The sequence below is a fragment of the Vespa crabro genome, chromosome 22 (genome assembly GCF_910589235.1).
Source record: "Vespa crabro chromosome 22, iyVesCrab1.2, whole genome shotgun sequence".
Classification (NCBI taxonomy): domain Eukaryota; kingdom Metazoa; phylum Arthropoda; class Insecta; order Hymenoptera; family Vespidae; genus Vespa; species Vespa crabro.
In genome coordinates, this window is record NC_060976.1 from 3,617,233 (window position 1) to 3,636,306 (window position 19,074).

Genomic DNA, 19,074 nt, shown 5'->3' on the forward strand with positions numbered 1-19,074 from the left:
TTAGATGATGGAATAATACATTAGACCGATGTTTCTCGATTAGCGCTTTCGATTCGATTAGAGTACGAGCGAAGTGTGATGTGTAAATACATGTGTTTGTACTTACACGTATACCTTAACTACACGTAACTACATTAGCACGTAGGAAGATAGGTACATATGTAACAACCTTGGCATGATCTTGCGTCTCGCGGTTTTCGGCTTTCCCATCGACTTGCCTCTGCGGAGAAATCCCATATAGTTACCGAGTTCCATTACATCCTAATTACCCCGTCGTAACACAATGGAACATTTTCGATTCTTCTTCGTTCCCCATTCAAGGCGACATAGTCATTGCCGTCCTTAGAAAAGGTAACGTGGATACTCTCTCTTTCTCTCTCTCCCTCTCTCTTTCTTTCTTTCTCTTTTTCTCTTTCTCTAGGACGAGTACCTCGAACTCATGAAGATGGATAGATAGATACATAGATAGACAGAAAGAGAAAAAAAGAGGAAAGAAAGTACGGACGAGGTTATTAAAAACGTTCTGAAAGTCTCGTTCGGGTGCGAGCCGATAAGACAATAGGCTGACGGTGCCTGCCGATTGTTACTCCTCGTCTCTCTCTCTCTCTCTCTCTCTCTCTCTCTCTCTCTCTCTCTCTTCTAGCCGACATTTTGAATCCCAGATCAACGTTGCTGTATGTTGAATGGCAGCTCCTCTCTCTCTCTCTCTCTCTCTCTCTCTCTCTCTTTCTGTTTGAGGCTGAACTGCATCAGAAGACGACAGTACGTTGCTCTCCAGGATGCTCATTAGGCATCGCCTCGAGCTCTTTCTCGGCATCGCTTCGTCCTTCTTTTCCTCTATTCCCTTTCTTCCTTCCTCCTACTTTCCGTTTTTTCCTCGTTTTTTTTTTCTCTCTCTTTCTCTTCTCTTTTTTTTGCCTGATACCATCCCACTTCCTTTCTGTTCCTTCCTCCCCCCGCCCCATCTCCCTCTCTCTCGTTTTCTTTCTCCATTTATCTCTTGCGCACGCTTTTTTTTATGCGTCTCATAATTGTATACGTAGATACGCTCTCGCATTCCACGATCGTGTGCGTTTGTTTAAGAATAGAGTGCAATGTTACGGTTGCCTCTTTTTTTTTTCTATTTTTATCTTTCTTTCTTTTTTTCTTTCTTTCTTTCTTTCCATCTATCCACCTATCTATCTATCTCGTTCTCTCCTATTGGGTATTAATTAGAGGATCATTATCAACCCAGTATTCCATCGACAATTACACGTCGATCGAATTACCTGTTTGCCATGGTTGTTCTATGATGTAATTTGCGTTTGCTATTGAAGAAGAAAAAATATACACGCGCACAATAATAGAGTGAAAAGGGAAAATATTGAGGGAAAATAAAAAAAAAAATAAAAAAATAAAAAAAAAAAGAAAAGAAAAGGAATTAAAAACACCGAGAGCAACCTTGTTGTTCCGTACAGCTCCAATTTTTTTTTTTTTTTTTTTATGTATTGTTGAAGACGTAAAAAAAAAAAATATATATATATAGTAAATACAGATTATAGATAGGAAATATTAAATTTTAAATATGGAACCGACAATTAATTTTTTATGGAAATGGACTGAGGAAAAAAGTGAAAGAGAAAATTTAAAAGAAAGAACGAATCTAGAGGTGTATAAATATATGATTTAAAAGTTACATGACGTTATAAATGAGATAATGCGACGAAATAAACTCGACATTTCGAATGCTATTGATTAACTATGATTGATCGCGATAGAGGAAGAGAGAGAGAGAGAGAGAGAGACAGAGGGAGAGAAAAGAAGGTAGCTCGTTTAAGGAGAACAAAAGGAAATCAGGCGAATAGGACAAACAGAAAGAAGATAAAGGGAAGGAAGATCGATGGGAAAAAAGCTCAGGTACCTAATTCTATTTCCGCATTTCTTATCGACCGATCTGATGTTCGTAAGAAATAAAAGAGAGAGAGAGAGAGAGAAACGATGAAACAGACGAATAAAAAAAGAAAAGAAAAGGAAGAAGAAGAAAAGGCTTTCTCGAGTCAGTCGGATTCTAGTCTCGTTTTTAAATCTCTTTCGCGAATGCGTTTTCCAAGAAAATCCGTGCGCGTCTTGAGAGGAGCTGGAAGAAGAAGAAGAAGAAGAAGAAGAAGAAGAGGAGTTGGAGAAGGAGTTGGAGGAGAATAAGAAAGAGGAAGAGGAGAATAAGGAGAAGGAGGAACAGATGCCGTGCCTTTTCTTGAAGAAGAAGAGGGAGGCATCGGGCATAAAATTATGTCGACGTTCTTATCCCACTCGCGGGAAATTCGGCCCAAGTTTAAATGCAAATCTCTGCATATAAAGAGAGAGAAAGAGAGAGAGGGAGGGAGGGAGGGAGGGAGAGAGAGACGAAAGTTCCATGTGTCGCGCGTTACCTCTAAAGTTTGATGAACGATATATGACAAACCAGAAGTGAGTTCAAATTCAATGAAACCAGAATCGATTGAAGATCGAAAACGTGACATATTATTATAAGCTCGTTAAAAATAATGATTTTATTCGTAAATTTATCATTATTATTTTCCTTTTCGAAGATATGATTATAGGATATATTTAATAATCATATAAAAGGGATAAATCTGATCTGAAATTATCGATCCTAAATTTAATAATTATATTTCTTTGATCTTACTTTAGATACTTCTCATCGTGTTCGATAAATAACGATTGTTTTTCGTTTCATCTATGAATTGAATAAAGAACTTATTAAATTATTTCCTAATCCTTTGATATCGCATAATAATCTATTACAATCCCTTTTTATTATAATAATTTATATAACTATGTAATCAAGATGAATCAAAGTTAACAATAATAATATCCGTCGAACGGCACAGCGACAAGGAATCGTTTGTTTACAAAGCCATGTATTTTGTCAACAGTCTCGTTTCTATAGTCGCTTTGGTCTTCCGTTCTACGCGCGATAACCATATCACTTTGATAATCCGTTTTAACAAACATCCCTTCTCTCTCTCTCTCTCTCTCTATCTCTCACTCCTCTCTCTCTTTCTAGTTCCTTTCTTTCTTGTACTATAAAAATAAAAGCCAACAAAGTGAGGATACAAAGTCTTCCTTCTCTGTTCCACTCAGATTAGTATAATTTTTCTAATTAATACATCAATTGCAAGAAATGACTGACCTGATTTTTAAGAAAATAGAGAAAGAAATTAAAGAAAGAAATTTACTAATGTACAAACGATAAAAAATCGAGACGGTGAAAACGTTTCACATGCCGGAGGGCATTGATCATCGACGCAAAACGATAAAATATCGCGAATGAATCGCGGTTTGACGAAGTACCAGACTATTTCTTCTCTAGCTTTCGAAAAAAAAAAGCAAGTGAAATATATTTTTGAATAAGAACGATGCCCTTCAGTCTGACTCAAGTGTCCATGGACACGACACGACGAAAAGGGGGAGAAAGAAATCGTACTAACGAACATCCTGCCACGAAATCCGCGATAGTAATTCCAGAGAAGAGAGTCTCGTCACTCCGGGAAAACTCGTTTTCGAAACGACGATGGAGGCTTGAAAACTTCCCTTCGTTCTTCTCTTCTTACTTCTATGAGAAGACCTAGTCTTCTTCTCCAGACGATTGCATTGGGCTTCATCTCATTTCTACCTCCTCTCCCCTCCGTCGTCTCTATGCCTTCTTTCCCCTTTCATTTTTCTCTTCTCGTTATGAGAATTCGTTTCCATTCAAAAAAGCAAGTTTAGTACTTATTAGCTCGATCGGATTTCATGAACGTATATATCTATATATATTTATATATACATACATATAGATATATAATATACATCGATACTTCTAATATATTATATCTTTCCTCTCTCTCTCTCTCTCTTTTTTCTTATATTTTTTGTGTATTATTTGTATTTGAATCAATAATTGATTAAATTAAACACTTAATTGTCGCTGATTAATGAAAGAAAACATTTGTTTCTGTGCCTGTAATAAATTCTGTGCCCAATAAATATTGACAATTTGATTAAATTTTGATCGAATGGTTCATCTGATAAAATTATTTAGATTTAAAAAATGCTTATCGAATTCAACCAGTTGGAATGTGTGATGCAACGTTACAATGCAGTTTAAGAATGCAATTTGCTAGGCGTTCGTATGACATCGATTTTTAAAATAGATCTTGGAAAACGATTCTATTTGAAAATACGATCTACCGAACAGGATGTTTCTCTGTTGACTGCACTGCAAGATTGTCTCGTAAATACTCTCATCCATGCTTGTAACTGCTCCGATAACAAGTTGTGCGCTATTTTTATTCAATTCGTATTTTCATTCCTCCAAACGCAAAAAGCTCATTTGATCGACTTATTTTAAATACCTTATTCAATATCGAGCTTTCTATTTCTCGTTAAAACTGTCTCATTAAATTTGATCATTGGATGGAGCGTTGAAACGATGTATAAATTATAAAAATGGTGTATATACATATATATATATATATATATATATATATATATATCAATAACAATAAAATTAATTATCGAACACGTGGACAAGTATACTCATGTGAGGTAATATATTAAATATAAATCGAATTCTCTTTTCTATATTTTGATTCGTTATCATTTAATATTTATAAATATTACATTTTATATATATATTAGAGCATATATGCAATACGTAAATGTATTGCACCTACACACGATAAAAGATAAGAGTTCCTATATGACGAATATTGGAAAATCGATCCTATCGAATTATTTATTATTTCAGCCAATGATTCCTGTTATCCGATAATTTCCGGTCGTCGTTCACGAAATATTATTATTCAACCGGCCGAGGAGAAAGGGGAATTACGATTCGACGAATTTCCAAATTTTCTCTCATCAATAATTTTCATGCAATTTGAATTGATTCCGGTGGATTTAGAAAATTTAATTTACGTTAAAACTTCGACGAAATGAGAATGATCACAACGATGATGCTAATTTCGATTGAGGAAATTAATAGATCATCTTAATCGAATGATCGAAAGGAAAGAAAATATAAGGGGATCGATGCGTTTTGATATCTATGGATCGTACGATGAAAATATTTATAATATATAATATTTTCATTGTTCGAATAAATCTGTATCTTTGAGAATTCAATGCTGTCCTTTTTCTCGTGGTTTCCGTTCCCTTATTGTATGGTACCTTCCTCGAATCACAGCTGACGTGCCGAGCACCGCAAAATTTTTCTTTTCTTTTTTTATTCCTTTTCTATTTTGCTCGTTGGCTCGTACTAGCCAACGCTGGCAGTTTGTACGTTTTATTATTTACTGGACGGCTAGATAATAGTGTTGGGAAGGGTTTAAAACGCCTCGATGAATAAAGCAGTCCTTTCGATTTTCTTTCAGGCCTTCTATATCGTCTATAAATTATTTAACCTTGTTTCTCTAAAGTTCTTTCAACTCGATCAAATAAAATACGAAGTTTCATCCTATATTCGAACTCGATATATATGTATATATATATATATATATATATATATATATATATATATATATATATATATACTAATCGAGAATAATTAAATATCTTAAGTCGATGCTCAAAGTATCAATAACTACATGTCAATATGAAAATTTAATAATAAATCATTTCGTTTGTTTACTTGACGTAAATCGGCATTTTTGTTAAATTAAAAATTAATTCGATTTGAAGAATTAAACGAACAATATGAATGTATAATGCACCGAGGTTTAACATTAAAAGATTAATTAATAGGATCGATGTTATAAGAAAAGAAGTAAAACTTTAAATAAGGATATCCTTAAAATAAAAAAGAACAATGAAAATAAAAAAGTTGAATCCATTTTAGTGGTTTCTCGAGAGGAATAGGTATCGATGTAAGGGCCAAACACGTGTTTCCTAATCCTTTCGAGGAAGGCCAGTAACCAAGCAAGCCAACCTCTCATCCTTTCCTGCAACCTCCTTGGCTTCCTTCGGCAATCTGACTTGAGTTGGGGCGTCGAGAACTCGAGTCACAACGTCTCCTCCTTCTTCTCTAAAGGGTGCGAGTGAGAGAGAGAAAGGAAGGAAGGAAGGAAGGAAGGAGAGCTAATCCGTACCTCTCCGAAAGCTCTCTCAAACGTGCTTTTCAGGTTACTCGAGTTCTCGCGTGCAAACCAACACGTGTATGACGGAGTCGCTCTTGAGGTCGACGCTCTAAAACCATTATCGTTACGTTTCCGGACTTGAGTTTCACTGCTCGGTGCGCGATTCATATATACGAATTTTCCGAGCGAGAACTTTGAATTTTCCGTACAAGTCGCAATACGAATAGGAAACACGTGCTAGGAGAAATACAAAAAAAAAAGAAAAAGAAAAAAAAAGGAAAAGAAAAAAATTTATACTAAGAGAAACAACTTGAGATATCTCAAACGTAATGAATAATTATAAAAAATTATAAACGATCTCTATTTTATGCCGTTTTTTTTTTCTTTTTACATTGCCTTATTCTCTTCTTCGATCGTCTTGATAATAATGAAATGAGAGGTCTTTCTTAAAAAAAGAAAGAAAAAAAAAAGAACGGTTATCCAATCAAATTAAAACATTATATATCGATTGACATAATATATACGTAAGTACGTACGTATCTCGATCGAAAAACTTTCGAGAAAAATATTTTTAAAAAAATATAAAAAGAAATAAAGACCATTGAAGAAATGGTAATGTAATTCTTTTCCTTTTTTCGACCGGGGACGATAACCTTTGGCATAAATGCGCCTTCGTATAAAATCGATGAGAAGAGAAACGTCGACTATTCGTTTTCGTTTTGGACAATCTGCCGAGTTTTGTTAGAGGATGAGGATCGAGGAAACTGGTATAAGATCGAATCCGAGTACACTTGGGGGTTGGGAGCTTTCGATCGACGTCATTTCGCGGAGGGTTAATCATAGGGCGGTAAGGAATTGATCTGGCTTGCGTCCCGGTGCGAAAGTTGGACAGCCAGTTTCTAGAAGAGGGAAGTCAATCCGCCGGCTAACGAGGCCATCGAAGACATTGGAGTTCTTCGTCTACCCTTAGAGTTGGCCTTGGAAGCTCGATCGAAAGGTTTCCATCTTCTAGAAAGCACAGATTAGAGAAAAGGAAGAGAAGGTTCGATATCGAACGGCCAACGAATCCTTCGAGTTGCCGTTGAGAAAATGTACGGAAACATCCTCTCTCTCTCTCTCTCTCTTCCTTTATTTTTCTCTTTCTTTCCTATCTTCTCTCCTTTTATCCTTGATTCGAACTCTTTTATTTTTATTTTGTTTTCTCTTCTTGTTTCGTTCTTCTCCCTTTCAATTAGATCAGTGTCGTTTCATGAACCAGAAAATCTTCTTCGAGGGATTACTTCGTTTCGTTTAGATAAAAGAGTATGCATCTTTAATTACATATATTTCAAAGAATAATTAGATCGAATATATGTAAATGACAAGGAGAAGTGAAATTAAAGTTAAAGAACGACCGACGATTAATGTTGGATTAATGAGATTAATGAGTAAATAAAGCGTTAAGAAAAGAAGGTTATCCGAGTGAATGGTTAAATACAAAGTAGTAGTACAGTCGTTTCTTAGGATTAGAAAGTAAAGAAGAGAGATCGAGGTTAAGGGAATGAGAATAAAACAAAGAGATTGTTGAGAGGGACAAGGAAAGGAAAATAACAAAAAGAGAAAGAGAGAGAGAGAGGGATGATTGGGAGGGAGGAAAACACCAAATGGGTTGGATGGCTTGCCGCGTATCCACCAGCAAAGCCTCTTCGAGGGTTTATTATTATTTGTTAGACGACAGAATCCGTATGTGGACTGGCTCCCTCGAGGAAAAGCATCCCCTTTGATATCGAGTAATCCTCTAGGAAAAGGCACGGACACACATCAGAGATTCCTATAAGATATCTACCGCTGTCCTTTTCTATTCTACGTAACTACGGCCAGTGGAAAAAGAGCCTAAAGCTTTCTTTACGCCATACTCTGCTATTCTTTCTGTCTTTCTTTCTTTCTTTCTTTCTTTCCTTCTTCTTTCTTTCTTTCTTTCTTTCTTTCTTTCTTTTTCGTTATCACTCTATCTCTATCCCTGCTCCCTACTTCACCCTTTCCTTGATGCGATCGTTCGCTGCTGTAAAAAATATTAGCACGTTTATTGTTACGTCGATCATCGATTATCGATATATCGCGTGATTTATATTCGCGTGATTTTTTTTTCTCATTGTTTGTTGTAACAACAGAGAAAGAGAGAAAGAGAGAGAGAGAGAGAATAAAATTCGAATAATCTCAGGAAAACTGTATATCGTGGTATTATACGTATTTTGCTTCGCAAATAAAGAATTGGAAAAACAACGAATAGAGTCAACCCTTTAATATGACATATTTATGCGTTCGTACATTTGATATTCTTTGTTGGATATACCGCGAGTATTTTTCGATCAATGGATAAACATGGATTTTATTTATCTTTTATTTGCGCATCTATGTATATACTTAACAATGCTTTATATGCTTTTCTCTCTTCGTCAATTATACTTACGCACGTAGATATTTGTCGAATCAAAGAAGTATTTCATTTCTTTTACGTTTCTCTCTCTCTCTCTCTCTCTCTCTCTCTATCTCTCTTTCTCTTCTTTGATTTATCTCTTTTTTGTTTTGTTTTTTGTTTTATTTGCGGCGGAGCTCTTATCGTCGAGCGTTAAAATGTCGGCATCTGGTACAAAAAATAATCCTTCGTTGTTTCTCGTCATCTCTTATCGCAGCGTCTCATTTTTGTCACCAGCGTAAAGAAATTACAAAGAAATATGAAATTTTTTTTACGGAGGGGAGAGAGAGAGAGAGAGACAGACAGACAGACAGACAGACAGAACAATGTACGCATGCTTCGACGCTATCAAAGGATGTTATTTACATTAGGAATCTGGTACGCTTGTATACTTGTTCTTTTTTATCTTTTTTTATTGTTTCTCCGAGAATATTATGAATTATTACTCCGCGTTATTCCGAGTGGGTATGCGAGTTTTCCCAGTCCATGAGAGATAAGCATAATCGTTCTCACGCGCACATCTTTCCATCGTAACTAACCCAAACGACTTCCTTCTTTTACTTTTTTTGTTTTTTTCTTTTCTTTTTTTTTTTTTTTTTCTTTATACTTCTCTTTATTTTTCTATCCTCGGACGACCAGTAGATAGTAGAGTCTTTATAAGAAAATGAAATCGATTGTAATAAAGCAAACGTTTTTGCTTGGAATATAAAAATTTATCAACTTATCATTTTTTTTTCGTCAAGAAAATAAAAAGAGATAGATACGATCTTCCGATATAATGCTTCGCTAGAGAGAGAGAGAGAAAGAGAAAAAGAAAAGAACCGTAATGGAACGTCATCAAATGCTCGTTCAATTTCCATTATTCTTGCATATTGTTGGTGCTATCTGATAAATGACATTCGATTATTAACAACATTGTTAGAAAACGGTATGTCGTGTCGATTAGTTACGAAATTTAAATATTCGAATGACTGATTTTACAAAATCGAAATAGGCGTGAAGAAAATCTATCGAATAATTGTCAGCTCGATCGTTAACTTTAATGATGCGAAATAATAATTGGAAACGTTATAGAAAGAATCAGATTTGTATAAATGTACCTAACATTTTTTTATCATTAACAAAGAGTATCGCCATTTTTTTTTTTCTTTTTTTACCACTCATTTCTTTTTTCAACTGGTTACGACGAAATTGCTATGGCGTTTCGATTTTCTCTTTCTTTCTCTCTCTCTCTCTCTCTCTCTCGCTCTCTCTCTTTAAATTTACAGGGATCTACGAGCGGTCGCGAAGCGTTTAATAAAATCGCCCGTGAGTTAGCAGAGTCCATTTAAGCCGAGACAACGAATTACCGGAAGGCCGGAGATAGTATTGACCGCAGGACGACAACGAAAGAGCATTCGAGCTCGTTCGATCGGCTCTTTCAACACTATTTCTTTTTTTTTTTTTCTTTGTTTGTTTTTTTTTTGGTTTCTACCCATGGAACTAAGGCCATTTACACAATGAAAACGTTTGGATATTCGACGGTCCTATTCCGTTAAGGCATAACCATTGTTAATTAATGTGAAACACACCGCTGCCAAAGTCATTTCGATATTCTGATCTCTCGCTTTTCGACTTTCCATTTTCTTTCTTTATTTTCCTTTCTTTTTCTTCATATAACGTGAACGAACGAACGAACGAACGAACGAACGAACGAACGAACGATCATACGGTGATTATTGATTAAACGATTTAACGATTGCTAGAGAGAGATACGTCAATCGTAGAATCACTCATTCGAAAAAGCAATAAATTCAAGTGACATTGAAATTCAATCTTACATTTCGTAATTAATACATTTAATATGTTTCGTTTTTTTTTTCTTCCTTTTTTTTCTTTTTAATCGTTAAAACGATTGATTTTTTATCGACAATTTTTTTCATGTAATTATTGAATTTTGTTTCGTGAGAAAGAACGACTCGTATTACTTTTATTTCGTACAAATGAATTAACGAACAAATGGACGATCGAACGGACGAACGAATGACCGAATGCACGAACGAACGAACGAACGAACGAACAAACGAATGAACGAACTAAAGTTAAATCGTAATTTATCTGGAGCTAATTAACGTAGAATAAATGAATGTGAGCTCATTGTCGTAATATCTAGCAGTATAAAAAAATTGGATAGTACGACGTATTCTTATATACATCGTCGAAATTTCATTTATACCACTTTCTATTCTCTTCTTTTTTCTTTGTTTTTTTTTTTTTGTTTTTTTTTGTTTTTTTGTTTTTTTTTTTTTTTTTTTTCTTACAAACTCATCGATAAATCAACCTTAAGCGAGCCCTTTGAATCGCTTTTTTCGGATGACCATTATCGGACGAAAAAATGTAGAGAGAATTAAAAAAGCAAAGGATTATAAAAAGAAGAGCTGCAAGAAGGAGGAGAAGAATCAATGGATTTCGTTCGAACAATGGATTCACGCGCTTCAAATCACAGTGATATCGTCGTTAGAGAAACGGAGAAGGGTACGAAAAAAGATGCGAAAATCGAATGATTACCTTTTCATTTTTCCATTGAGTATTTGAAAGCTCCGTCGATATTCTTTCGTAGACGATTGCGATAAAAATGACGAGGAAAATCGTAATCATGCCATTACCACTTATAATCGAATTAAATCGAATGAATCATTTCGATAATTTCTTTTAAATCAAAAAAAAAAAAAAAAAACGTTCGAAAAATCTTTCGAAAAAATCGACGGTCCAAACGAATTTATTTTAATATCCATGATTGGTTCTAGCAAGTAATTTGCGTGTTGCAATCAGAATTGGCGTGAATAAAAAAAAAGAAAGAAAGAAAGAAAAAAAAAAAAGGCAAAAACAAAATGAATTTCGTTCCTCAAGCAAACGATATTTTAAATAAATCTAAGTTATCTTCTCACTTTTGAATTACTGTCGTTCTTTAAGATGGAATTCCAATAATAAAAAGAAGAAATGAAAAAGTCAGAGAGAAAGAGAGACAAAGTTTAAGTCGTAACGGCACTCAAATCGGGAAAAAAGCATGTCAGATACTTCGAGGCAAAGAAGAAGAAAAATGAAGGAACCGTAAGGTTAGAGGTAAGTCTTAAAAGCATGTGCGTTGAACATTCTTGAAAAAGTGCAAAAAAGGAAAGGGAAAAAAGAGAAAAGAAGAAAAAAAAAAAGGAAAATAAATTCGATTTCCCATCTTTGCCAGTAGACTCGAAAAATATCAGTGAAAATATATGAGACTACCGGAAGAGAAGAAGAATTCTCGTTGGCTCGTCGATCTCGGTATATTGCTGCTACGTCGAACAGCTCGGCTTTTCCTTTGCAAAATGAAACCCGTTTCCTTTGACCTCGCGTAACGTGTCTATACGATGATTTACGCAACTCGGATTTATCTTAACACCAGAACTACCAATTCCATCAAAATGATTAGGGATTTTATATTTTACAATATTTTGCGATAAAATATGATATCATAATTTCATGACAAAAGTGTTGATATTATATAATTTATTCTTATAAGATCTATTAGATCGAAAGTAATAAGAAAAAAATTATTCTCTCTTTTTTCTCGAGTGTTCATAAAGTTTGATTTATAAAAGAGGTCGTAAAAGATTACAATGAGGAGAGTAATTAAGCAAAAATTTCAGACAAATTCGAAAGAACATTTTGAATACATCTACTTGAACAAGTCACTCATCCTTCACACGGATATATTATATTATACGTGGTGTGTATATATATATATATAAGTATGGGATCGAACGATAGTAGTAGGTAAGAAAGATGTACGAATAACGTTGGATACATCTGGTCGACTAGTTGCAAAAGTACAATACCTATGTACGTGTATATATATATATATATATATATATATATATATATATCGTTTTACTGGAAAATGTTCGTACTCCGACATTTATATTCTCGTATATTACCAGCACTTCACCCTCTCGTAGTCACTTCCCTTTATAGTATAAAATCTCGAACACCGTGGACTTCGTATAACGATCTTAATCGAGACTACGCGGACGGAAGTGTGGAGCTAACCTAGATTTCTCAGTAAATTACGACCTGTTTCTAGTTACCCGACCTTTCTTTTACGATGGAACAGTAATGTCAATGAACATTCTAAGATGCATATCAAATTTTAGCATTATTTCAATTTATCGCGTGAAAATTTGATAGTTTATTAAACGAAATAATTTATACAGGAAAATACGTATACATATATAAGCGAAAAGATTTTTTTTAATCGAGAAAACTTGCTCGTATTTTTGTAGAAAATAAAAGAAAATAAGTGAAAAAGAACATTGAGAAAAAAGGGAAGAGTAAGAGAGGCGATTCGAAAGATGGGGAAAAGGGGAAATTTTTCCTCCGAAATTCGACGATAAAAGAAAGAGGAAAGGAAGGGTGGGAAGAATGAGAAAAAGAACAATCGGACGAGAATGAGAATCGGACGAGTAAAGAGAGAACCAAAACGAGAGAGAAAATACTTACAAAAAAATAGAGCGAGTAATAGACAGTAATTGAGTGTAACGGCAAATAACCCGAGGAAAACTCGTACGGAACTTTTAATTCGGTCGTTAAGTCGAACGAAAACTACCGGGGTATATGTATGTGATTATGTGTGTACGTACGTGCGTGTGTATGTGTGTGAGATAGAAAGAGAGAGGGAAAGCAGAAAACTCATACGCATACGTACACGAACGCATACATGTGTATAATAAAAGAATATCCCAACATGTCGTCGGGAGTTCTTACCGAATGAATTAAATTATCTCGTTTTCCATCCCAAATACTCTCCGATCTCGAAAGAGAACTTCTCGCGACTATTTCTAGTACTTTTCAAATAGAATTTCAATCGAGTCGATATACTTTGAACGAAAAAAAGAGAACAATGTATATTCTATGTTTTATTTATTATATCAAAAAGTTTTCATTCAGATCATTAAATTCTACGAGTATATCGAATCGAGAAGGAAAAGGTTATTAAATACATACGTATATGTTTTTTTGATATTATACGACCAAAAATGGCATAGAAATCGAATTGTTAAAACAACAATCGTATAGTAGAGAAAAAGTTATCAAAATTTTACAACTTTAAACTTATATTCTCTATTCAAAGTTATATATACAAAGTTATAAACCTATTTCGTATCAAATTTTTTTTTTCTTTTTTTTTTTTTTTGCTCGAGTTGTACCTCGATCTTTTTTCTTTTTCTTTTTTGTATTGAAACATGCATTATCGTACTTTTGCAAATTTTTTCCAAGAACGAATTAACAATTTTGTTGTTTAAACAATTTGGTTTTTCTCTCTATACGTCATTGGTTATTTATCGTATATATTTATCATTGAGTATTATAGTGCCCTTTACATTTGGATGCAATTCTCCTCTGTTTACGTATACAAATAAAGAGGTTTTACGACGCAATAGTAAAACAGTATGAATAACATTGAACATTCTAAGCACATTAATGTGTTCATTCTTGTACCAAATTCAATGACAATGAGTAGTAAATTCATGAAAGAGAAAAAGAAAGAGAGAGATAGAGGGAGAGGGAGAGAGAAATCTGCAAACATTTACGTAAATACTAGTATATTATTTGTACGATCCATATATATATATATATATATATATATATATATATATATATATATAAATTTATACATGGGAAAATATGCATATACATTAGTATATATATACAGATATTTGTGTATGTATACTGGTATGTATATTTGCCGAATATGCAGACGCTTGATATTACAAGCTGGAGGAATCAAATTTCCGTTACTTCGATCCAGGGTTTGGCCTGATCCTATCACCTTACTGACATCTACAATACCGTAGTTTAGATATCTATAGGGTGTTACCTTTAAATTACTTCGTTCAACATCCGTTTTTCTCTGTTTTATTACTTGCAATGGAAAAAATATAAAATGATGATCATTCAAATGGAACATTAAAGCCGGAATCTTTTTTTTCAATTTAAAGAACAAATGAAGAAAGTTTATTTTACATTTATATTACACTGTACGTACAATAAACATACGTGAGTAATAAACGAAATAATTTATATGATTTTTATATGATTTTTAGTTAGAAACATTGGTTTCTCCCCTGAAACCACATACATATATTCCGATCTCTTTTGTTGCAATATATTCATAACAAAAAGAAAAAAAAAGAAGAAAAAGTAGCAATAGTTTCGTAACTAAAATTTACAGAGACGTTAGTTGATCGGTTCAATTTTAGAGTGTAAAATATGACGTCCCCGCTATTGGCTCGCATCAATCTGTCTTTTAATTATTTCCTTTGTTTCCTTTGAAAATTCATCGTCCCGATAGAAAATTGTTTGCCATGGGAAACATATCGGATGACGTGTCAGAACAAAACGATAACATGGACATGAAAATTTTTACAAAGCACCGAACACGGTCAGGTGAGTTTGGAAAATAGTGTTTTGTCATATGGAGAAAAGCTTTTTATTATAGTACAAATTGTGAAATAAGAAATAGAAAAAAAGGAAAAGGGATAACAAGAAATAAATTTATATATGTTGTTTCGACTATATGTGAATTAAAAACTATTAAGATATTAACAATTCCATGTTGTAATGATAACAAAAAGTTTGTACATGTATAAATGTATAAATAGATCGGTGTTTCTCCATCGAAAGGAACATTTACGGGCACAATTTACGTTTCTTTTTTTTTTTTTTTTCTCTCTTTTTTTATCTGACATAAGCATTTTCACTCTGATAACGTACGTATGTATGTCATTTCTATGTTATAATGTTCTATTAAGAGGAAAGCGTTTTGGAAAAAAAACGAAAAAAAAATCAAGGGAATAATAATTAAAAATCGTAGAACGAATTCATAGGTGACGTTAAAGTGAGAAAGTATAACACGAATAACGTGAAACAACATGGTGAATATTCAAAGAATTGTTGAATTAAAGGAGAATAAAAAGGAAAAGAGAAAAAGGAAGAAAGCAAATCGATAAAAATATAGAGATTGAAAGGTAAACAGCACTCTGCGATGCTATTCGTAAATCGAGTTCCATGCATCGCAAAAGACACAATAGGACACCACGTATATAGGTATGTAGGTATATCTACGAATTCCGATAGTTTCTCTAGCGTAAACGTGACTGCCAGTACGTACAATCACGAATGCACGACCCGTCGCGATACTAGTTCCAAAGCTCACAGCTTTCTCTCTCTCTCTCTCTCTCTCTCTCTCTCTCTTTCTCTTTGTACTGTCATACTCACCCTTTCTCTCTCTCCCTCTCTCTCTCTCTCTCTTTCTCTCTCTCCTTCTCACTTTTTTGCTCTTACCGATTTATCCTCCTTATCGCGAGAAAACACACGAAGAATTCTAACATTTTATATTCGACTTCTTCTTCGTATTTATAAATCTCAAATTTGTAAAAAGTTTTAAACGATTTAAAGAAATTATTAATCGCATAATTACGCAACAATGTATCGTAATTGTTTTAATTAATCGTTAAAACTCAAATAAATATTATAAACTCCGATCGGTTGCAATGACTTATTTATCGAAAATCAAATATTCGTTTTATCAAGACAACGTCGACCGTGATAGGAAATTGGATCCGGAAATCGCGAGTTGTTGCGGGGGAAATGATAAAGGGAAAAAGTATACAAAAGAGATGCAAATCGAAGAAGATCAGAAGATCATCGTTGGAAATATCGAATACAGGAGGAAAAGTTTTACTCTGTAATCACCGAAAGTAAATTGCTTGAGATTTTTCTAACATGGAATAGAGAAAGGATCGATATTTTATTCTTAAAATATAGAAAAGAGAAAATGGAAAGATATGAAACAAATACAGAATTTTCGAGATTGAACTTAGGTATCGATTCCTATACATTATGATTGTTATCGGTTAAAAATATTCTAACTTTCGTAGAACGGTTTTTAGATTTCTACATTTTATTTTTTTTCCTTTCCTTTCAACTTTTTCTTACAACTTTGTAGAACTACGAAATTTGAGGGATTACACATTTACAGATAAAAAATATTAATAAATATATAAATAAATACCTTGTAACTTCGTTGAAAAGTCAATCTCGTGTCTGGCCTCGATTATATACGTGGCCCTGAAACGAACGAAATAAAGAACTTTAAACAAATTCGATAAATAATATCTATTATTGGTATGATACAACAATCGTTCTTTTCTTAAGAAACGTATATTGTTCGGACTGTCGTTGAACATATAATGTTTACCTTGTACATTACTCTTTCTTTGTATGTATGTGTGAATTGTGTGTATACACAATTTTAAGTCACCCTGTATACAAAGGAGAACTCGCTCGTCCGTCGTACGTGTCAGAGAGCGTAAGCAGTGTCGGAAAGAGCGAGAAGAACGGAAAACGATAGGAAGCGAGAGGTTGAGAGAGAGAGAAAGAGAGAATGCTGCAACCGGCCGGAGAATGACACGGACAGAGTGCAGCAATTTCGTGCAATACCGCCGGAATACCGGGCGTTTCGGGAATGCGGATCAGCATTTTCCAGCCTCTCTTACTCTCTCTTTTTCTCTTTCTCTCATTCTTTCTTTCCTTCCTTCTTTCTTTCTTCCTTCTTTCCTTTCTTTCATTCTTTCTCTTTCTTTCCTCTACCTTTATTTCATTCCATTTCCTTCTCTCTACATTTCCACCAAGCTAGATGTCTCAGAGCACCTTTTTCGCAATGTTCCTCCTTCACCCTGGGGAACGTTCGTTCCGCATTCTTTTACCGTTGTTACGTCGCATGAGGATGCGAGAAAGCAAAGGAACCAAGAAAGGGTATCCAAGCAAGCGGCCGTTTAGTATTATTTTCCCGACCGATCTTCTCTCGTCTTCGTTTTTTCACGTAAACTAAGAGCCAAGCGAACGTTCGAAACAATTCAGAGATGCGTTCGTAGATAAACCTGAGAACATTCGTTTTATCCAATCCGATCAATCTAATGGATTCTTATTGAAACCTTTCCAATGTTCTTGGTATACGGAAACGGAAATGATCTGTGATTTTTATATTTCCTAATCGACCATTTATAGAGATTTACCTTTAAACGTTGTTTAATAATTGCACCCTTAGATTTATATATATATATATATATATATATATATATATATACTTTTTTCGAAATAAGAAAGATCTCACGGACGGTGATATTAAAAAATGTGACGTGGAAAGGAAGAAAAAGAAAAGGGAGGAGGAAATAGAAAGAGAAAAGGAAAAGCGAAGAAAAGAAGGATGTACAAGAATTTTTCAGTCGGAAAAATTGTTCGGGAGGGAACAAGTTTTTTCTCTCGATCGACTTACATTCTCCTAAATTTTTTTCCATCCCTCCTTCCCTCCTCATACTTCTATCCCAGCCGCATTTTTCTCTAGGGTTCTCGCGCCTCTAGCGCGCGTTCAGAAGTGAAACGCTTCGCTCGCTTTTCAACGAACGAAACTTTCTCGCGAAGAACTTTTCGCCTATTCGTCGGGAGTCCGAAAGAGAGAGAGAGAAGAGTAGAGAGAAGGGAAAGTAAAGGTAGGATAGCAGGACGCGAAGGGAAGGAGGGAACCGGGCCGCATCGAAATAATTATCAGCGGCAAGCGCGTCGATAATTCGCAAACTATGTGAGTAGAGAGCTCCGTTCAATGGCTTCCTGAACGACCATTGTCCGAAGGAATATCCGGAGCTCTGGGTGTATATCCATCGACTGCTCGAACGCCTCGAGGAATTCTCGATAATCCGGATAATACGCGGAGAAGGTTTTTTAACGAGAATCAAAGTTTTCTAATGGGACACAAAATAAGCCCTTATTTACAATTGTCCATCAAATTTTCTTTCTTTTTTTTTTTTTTTTCTTTTTTTTTCTTTATAAGAAAAATACATGTGAAAGGTTCGACCATTACATTAGACATTTTGCATTCTCCCCTTTTCTTTCATATTATATTATCATATAATATTTTTCTACATCATATCATATAATATTTTTCATGTGTAATCCTTGAAAATAATAATACTAGTTCATTGATATTCGATGAATTAAGAGAAACAACAAAATTGATAAAAATCAATCGACATATATTATCGATTGATATATGTTAGCATTTTTCTACGAATTAATTCATTAAACAATATCAATTTTGAATGGATCAAAGAGTACTCGATGAAAAAGTGAAATATTTCGAAACGATCTTGATTGGAAAATAGTAGAATTCTCCAACAAATATTCGTTACGAGTAATAATTTGAAATTGTAAAATCGATACGACTTTAGCGGAATTCACCGAGCTAATTCCACTTCGCGTTTCTCTCTCATTACTTAACGAGCTTTAAGAATTCTTAAAATATTTAATAAAATCCTTCCCGCGGACGTCCCTTACTCTCATTGCGTTCGTTATTCTTTTCAACGCCCTCCATTATTAAATATTCGAACACCTCGGAGAATTTTTAAAAGCCCGAAGTTGATCGATCTTATTATCATTGCAAGAAGATAAGAA

General features: G+C 34.2%; 2 protein-coding genes across 4 annotated transcripts in view; one reads left to right on the top strand and one right to left on the bottom strand.

Moving 5' to 3' along the window:
- The window catches only part of LOC124431795 (lachesin-like), a 102,076-nt gene that overhangs the window by 47,347 nt on the left and 35,655 nt on the right, over positions 1 to 19,074 (bottom strand). For all 3 annotated transcript variants that reach the window (XM_046980081.1, XM_046980083.1, XM_046980085.1), the window contains exon 2: positions 16,640 to 16,695. The gene's annotated coding sequence lies outside the window, so the exon portion shown is untranslated. The remainder of the gene's footprint in view (positions 1 to 16,639; positions 16,696 to 19,074) is intronic.
- The window catches only part of LOC124431794 (4-coumarate--CoA ligase 1-like), a 133,761-nt gene that overhangs the window by 39,234 nt on the left and 75,453 nt on the right, over positions 1 to 19,074 (top strand). The window lies entirely within an intron of this gene.